At 46.2% G+C, this 7,489-nt stretch overlaps 1 long non-coding RNA gene across 1 annotated transcript; it reads right to left on the bottom strand.

Moving 5' to 3' along the window:
- Positions 1–4,623: 4,623 nt before the first annotated feature.
- Positions 4,624–6,077, bottom strand: LOC124269276. Its single transcript, XR_006896478.1, has 2 exons — positions 5,858–6,077; positions 4,624–4,712 (listed from the first exon to the last, which is right to left on the bottom strand). It is a non-coding gene; the product is annotated as an uncharacterized LOC124269276 (long non-coding RNA).
- Positions 6,078–7,489: the final 1,412 nt, after the last annotated feature.

Genomic DNA, 7,489 nt, shown 5'->3' with positions numbered 1-7,489 from the left:
CACTGCCGAGGCACCATTGTTGAGTACACCCGTCCTGGTCGGCTACACTACCGTGGCACCATTGTTGAGTACACCCGTCCTGGTCGGCTACACTACCGTGGCACCATTGTTGAGTACACCCGTCCTGGTCGGCTACACTGCCGAGGCACCATTGTTGAGTACACTCGTCCTGGTCGGCTACACTACCGTGGCACCATTGTTGAGTACACCCGTCCTGGTCGGCTACACTACCGTGGCACCATTGTTGAGTATACTCGTCCTGGTCGGTTACACCGTGGCACCATTGTTGACTTCACCCGTCCTGGTCGGCTACACTACCGTGGCACCATTGTTGAGTACACCCGTCCTGGTCGGCTACACTACCGAGGCACCATTGTTGAGTACACCCGTCCTGGTCGGCTACACTACCGAGGCACCATTGTTGAGTACACTCGTCCTGGTCGGCTACACTACCGAGGCACCATTGTTGAGTACACTCGTCCTGGTCGGTTACACTACCGTGGCACCATTGTTGAGTACACCCGTCCTGGTCGGCTACACTACCGTGGCACCATTGTTGAGTACACCCGTCCTGGTCGGCTACACTACCGAGGCACCATTGTTGAGTACACCCGTCCTGGTCGGCTACACTACCGAGGCACCATTGTTGAGTACACCCGTCCTGGTCGGCTACACTACCGAGGCACCATTGTTGAGTACACCCGTCCTGGTCGGCTACACTACCGTGGCACCATTGTTGAGTACACCCGTCCTGGTCGGCTACACTGCCGAGGCACCATTGTTGAATTACACCCGTCCTGGTCGGCTACACTACCGTGGCACCATTGTTGAGTACACCCGTCCGGGTCGGCTACACTACCGTGGCACCATTGTTGAGTACACCCGTCCTGGTCGGCTACACTGCCGAGGCACCATTGTTGAGTCCGGTCGGCTACACACTCGTCCTGGTCGGCTACACTACCGTGGCACCATTGTTGAGTACACCCGTCCTGGTCGGCTACACTACCGTGGCACCATTGTTGAGTATACTCGTCCTGGTCGGTTACACTACCGTGGCACCATTGTTGACTTCACCCGTCCTGGTCGGCTACACTACCGTGGCACCATTGTTGACTACACCCGTCTTGGTCGACTACACTACCGAGGCACCATTGTTGAGTACACCCGTCCTGGTCGGCTACACTACCGAGGCACCATTGTTGAGTACACCCGTCCTGGTCGGCTACACTACCGAGGCACCATTGTTGAGTACACCCGTCCTGGTCGGCTACACTACCGAGGCACCATTGTTGAGTACACCCGTCCTGGTCGGCTACACTACCGTGGCACCATTGTTGAGTACACCCGTCCTGGTCGGCTAGTACACTGCCGAGGCACCATTGTTGAGTACACCCGTCCTGGTCGGCTACACTACCGTGGCACCATTGTTGAGTACACCCGTCCTGGTCGGCTACACTACCGTGGCTCCATTGTTGAAGTACACCCGTCCTGGTCGGCTACACTGCCGAGGCACCATTGTTGAGTACACTCGTCCTGGTCGGCTACACTACCGTGGCACCATTGTTGAGTACACCCGTCCTGGTAGGCTACACTACCGTGGCACCATTGTTGAGTATACTCGTCCTGGTCGGTTACACTACCGAGGCACCATTGTTGACTTCACCCGTCCTGGTCGGCTACACTACCGTGGCACCATTGTTGACTACACCCGTCTTGTTCGGCTACACTACCGAGGCACCATTGTTGAGTACACCCGTCCTGGTCGGCTACACTACCGAGGCACCATTGTTGAGTACACCCGTCCTGGTCGGCTACACTACCGAGGCACCATTGTTGAGTACACCCGTCCTGGTCGGCTACACTACCGTGGCACCATTGTTGAGTACACCCGTCCTGGTCGGCTACACTACCGAGGCACCATTGTTGAGTACACCCGTCCTGGTCGGCTACACTACCGTGGCACCATTGTTGAGTACACCCGTCCGGGTCGGCTACACTACCGTGGCACCATTGTTGAGTACATACTCCGTCCTGGTCGGCTACACTGCCGAGGCACCATTGTTGAGTACACTCGTCCTGGTCGGCTACACTACCGTGGCACCATTGTTGAGTACACCCGTCCTGATCGGCTACACTACCGTGGCACCATTGTTGAGTACACCCGTCCTGGTCGGCTACACTACCGTGGCACCATTGTTGAGTACACTCGTCCTGGTTGGCTACACTACCGAGGCACCATTGTTGACTACACCCGTCCTGGTCGGCTACACTACCGTGGCACCATTTTTGAGTACACCCGTCCTGGTCGGCTACACTACCGAGGCACCATTGTTGAGTACACCCGTCCTGGTCGGCTACACTACCGAGGCACCATTGTTGAAGCTTCTGATAAGCCGCGTCAGGCAGATACATCAACAGATACAATGGCGGTTCCATTACCTGGTGCAGTATATGTTGTTTTGTTCTCCAATTATAAGTCTGGTGTTGTAAACTCTGTCAAGGAAAGTCTGTTGCTGTCATTTGGGTTTGGAAACGTTTGTCTCTTCAACACATTTCACATTTGTCTTTCATCACTTGCCATGAGACAAACCAGTTGTGAGACAACAGGTGATATGCCACACTACAGTAACACGACAGGTGATATGCCACACTACAGTAACACGACAGGTGATATGCCACACTACAGTAACACGGCAGGTGATATGCCACACTACAGTAACACGGCAGGTGATATGCCACACTACAGTAACACGGCAGGTGATATGCCACACTACAGTAACACGGCAGGTGATATGCCACACTGCAGTAACAACACTGCAGTAACACGGCAGGTGATATGCCACGCATTACGGTAACACGACATGGTGATATGCCACACTACAGTAACACAACATGTGATATGCCACACTACAGTAACACAACATGTGATATGCCACACTACAGTAACACGGCATGTGATATGCCACACTACAGTAACACGGCATGTGATATGCCACACTACAGTAACACGGCAGGTGATATGCCACACTACAGTAACACGGCAGGTGATATGCCACACTACAGTAACACGGCAGGTGATATGCCACTCTGCAGTAACACAACAGGTGATATGTCACACTGCAGTAACACAACATGTGATATGCCACACTACAGTAACACGGCGGGTGATATGCCACACTGCAGTAACACGGCAGGTGATATGCCACACAGTAACACGTAATGACACTACGGTAACACGGGGTGATATGCCGCACTACAGTAACATGGCAGGTGATATGCCACACTACAGTAACACGGCAGGTGATATGTCATACTGCAGTAACACGGCAGGTGATATGCCACACTACAGTAACACGGCAGGTGATATGCCACACTACAGTCACACGGCAGGTGATATGCCACACTACAGTAACACGGCAGGTGATATGCCAACACTGCAGTAACACGGCAGGTGATATGCCACACTACAGTAACACGGCAGCTGATATGCCACACTACAGTAAGACGGCAGGTGATATGCCACACTACAGGTAAGACGCCAGGTGATATGCCACACTACAGTAACATGGCAGGTGATATGCCACACTACAGTAACACGGCAGGTGATATGTCACACTGCAGTAACACGGCAGGTGATATTCCACACTACAGTAACACGACAGGTGATATGTCACACTACAGTAACACGGCAGGTGATATGCCACACTGCAGTAACACGACAGGTGATATGTCACACTGCAGTAACACGGCAGGTGATATGCCACACTACAGTAACACGGCAGGTGATATGCCACACTGCAGTAACACGGCAGGTGATATGACACATGGCAGTAACACGCCAGGTGATATGACACATGGCAGTAACACGGCAGGTGATATGCCACACTACAGTAACACGACAGGTGATATGCCACACTGCAGTAACACAACACGTGATATGCCACACTACAGTAACACGGCAGGTGATATGCCACACTACAGTAACACGGCAGGTGATATGCCACACTGCAGTAACACGGCAGGTGATATGCCACACTGCAGTAACACGGCAGGTGATATGCCACACTACAGTAACACGGCAGGTGATATGCCACACTGCAGTAACATGGCAGGTGATATGCCACACTACAGTAACACGGCATCTGATATGCCACACTGCAGTAACACGGCAGGTGATATGACACATTGCAGTAACACGGCAGGTGATATGCCACACTGCGAACACGGCAGGTATCCCAGCTAACACAGAAATGTTTTGAAAACGTTTTGAAAACGTTTCCGTATGGTTTTAAAAACGTTCAAAAAAACGTTTTTAAAACCTAATTGTTGTTTTTACGTTTTAAAAACGTTTTGAGAAACGTTGGCGAGAAACATTAGAAACCTTCTAAAAACGTTTTGAAAACGTTTTTCCATGGGCTTTCTAAAACGTTTCAGAAACGTTTGGGTTGAACCTTTGCGATTGTAGAGATATCAGAAACGATATCATCTTCTGATATCGTTGCAAGGCTAGTTTACCAACACCAAGTGTTTTGAATCCCGTTCAAATAAAATACATACACGTAAGTAAATTTGTTAATCGTGTCATCCGTTATTATTAGTGAAAATGAAAACAAACCAATAATATGTTTTAAAGAATACTTCATTTCATCAATACATATGGAAGATAATCAGTCATCTTTGCCATCGGGCTTTTCTTGCGTCTGTGTTGGCTTCTGAAATAAACACTAAGAAATTCTATAAATATTTACTGTCACTTCACTCTTGATGATGCTAAATTACTGCTACATAATGTTTCTGTGTCGTGAAACTATGTTGAAGAGTGCAAATTCCCACAAGTATTTATCGAAAACTTACAAAGTAAATACAGATCAATCAACTTCAGTAGACCATTAATCATATACAATAGGAATTTATTGCCAGCAAAATTAATGCAATTTGTGAAATTGCGCAAGTGATTTCATCTGATTATATTATATGATACTTTCCCAAAATACGGGCATCATTTACATAAGGAAGTTGTTACTCATAATAGTTTTACGGAACTGAATATTGTGTATTCCTTACATTTGGCCCAAGTTATAAATGATAAGTTGCATTTTAATGGCAGGATGAACTTTTATTTAAAAATATTTCTTCATGACACATCTTCATCTCTTGTATAAAAGTCGCATACTACATTTACTTGTGAGGGGCTGACATTTGTTGTGAGGAATCATGGTCTGGTTGTTAGGGAAGTGACGTATTGTTTGCTATAAAATAACGAGCTGGAGTCACCGACTCGAATGTAATATTATCCCCTGATTTCCTGTACATCGCTGATAAGCAAGAGTGTCTACGTGACCAAATTTGTGTCGGCAGATTGGATACGGGACAGAAGAAACAGAGAAAATTCCTATATTTGAACACATATCTACACTTTGGTCATTTAATAAATGGTAATATTATAGTTACGTTAATAGTCGACGTTTCTTTGTAATTTAATTGATAACACCGTGCACTCTACATTGCATTATTTGCAAACACAGATACACTGTGACATAGTTTGGATATGAATGTGCATTTACTAATTTACCACTCTGCAAACATATATAAACAGGCCATCTCATGTTGCTTGTACTATTGATTTTGATCTTGTGAACATTGATGCTCATGTAGTAAACACTCATTCTAACACTACGTCACAAAGATTGTATGCCACAAGTAATATCTATCACACATATATTGAGAAAACATCATAGGAATACGTACAGTTACAAACAAAGGATGAACGTTCACAAGGCAAGATATAGAATAATAATGTGAATATACATACCTCCTTTTTAGAAAACTGTCGTCTTGTTACTAGAGTAAAATGTACCGTCTTCTACATCCAGGAATGTGATGGAACTTCCCGCCTGCTATGTACAGAGTCCGATTTTGAATGCCCGGGTTCCTGCTCTGACCTGATAAAGTATCTGGGAACATTCCTGTAAGCTGACACCATACAAAAGATAGCAAGTTGTCCACGCAGAAAAGGCTGAACTTAAACGCACGGCAGTAAACGGGGATAATATTTACAATACAATGTGGATCTGTAGTAAACAGTACAGTACAGAAATAAATGATAGTAATGAAACACATGACATACTATTCCACTTGACAAAATGTTCACAACAGTTTTAAAGTTTTCTCACAAATATTTTGTACAGGTGTGATTTCATGACCATTATTTTCAAGTTAATGTACATTCCTGTAGTGAACGGAGACATTTTATCAGAAAAATGTAACCCTCAAAATGTTCCACTAACGATCTTATAACGTTGTGATTTGGTTTCAATCAAACTATAGGAAAACCTTCGCCAATGTTTCAATAACGTTTCTAAAACGTTGGTGTGTAGAAGTTTGATTTGTTTCTTGATAACGTTTTAATAACGTTATTCGAAACGTTTTCACAACGTTTCAAAGTAACGTTCAAAAACGTTCCAAAACATTATCAAAACGTTTTCATGAAACATTTCCACGAGAAACCACTAGAAGACGTTTTAGAAACGTTTTGTGTTAGCTGGGATGCCACACTACAGTAACACAACATGTGATATGCCACACTGCAGTAACACGGCAGGTGATATGCCAGATTGCAGTAACACGGCATGTGATATGTCACAATACAGTAACACAACAGGTGATATGCCACACTACAGTAACACGGCAGGTGATATGCCACTCTGCAGTAACACAACAGGTGATATGTCACACTGCAGTAACACAACATGTGATATGCCACACTACAGTAACACAACATGTGATATGCCACACTGCAGTAACACGGCATGTGATATGCCACACTACAGTAACACGGCAGGTGATATGCCACACTACAGTAACACAACATGTGATATGCCACACTACAGTAACACGGCATGTGATATGCCACACTATAGTAACACAACAGGTGATATGCCACACTGCAGTAACACGGCAGGTGATATGCCACACTATAGTAACACAACAGGTGATATGCTACACTACAGTAACACGGCAGGTGATGTGCCAGACTGCAGTAACACAGCATGTGATATGCCACACTACAGTAACACAACATGTGATATGCCACACTACAGTCACGGCAGGTGATATGTCACACTGCAGTAACACGGCATGTGATATGTCACAATACAGTAACACAACAGGTGATATGCCACACTACAGTAACACAACAGGTGATATGACACATTACAGTAACACGCCAGGTGATATGTCACAGTATAGTAAGACTCCAGGTGATATGCCACACTACAGTAACACGCCAGGTGATATGTCACACTACAGTAACACGCCAGGTGATATGTCACGGTACAGTAACACGCCAGGTGATATGTCACAGTATAGTAACACGGCAGGTGATATGTCACACTACAGTAACACGGCAGGTGATATGCCACACTACAGTAACACGCCAGGTGATATGTCACACTACAGTAACACGCCAGGTGATATGTCACACTACAGT

The sequence above is a fragment of the Haliotis rubra genome, unplaced genomic scaffold, assembly GCF_003918875.1.
Source record: "Haliotis rubra isolate DU_JTF1 unplaced genomic scaffold, ASM391887v1 Scf1431, whole genome shotgun sequence".
In the NCBI taxonomy this organism is placed as follows: Eukaryota; Metazoa; Mollusca; class Gastropoda; order Lepetellida; family Haliotidae; genus Haliotis; species Haliotis rubra.
This window is presented reverse-complemented; position numbering and strand designations above follow the sequence as displayed.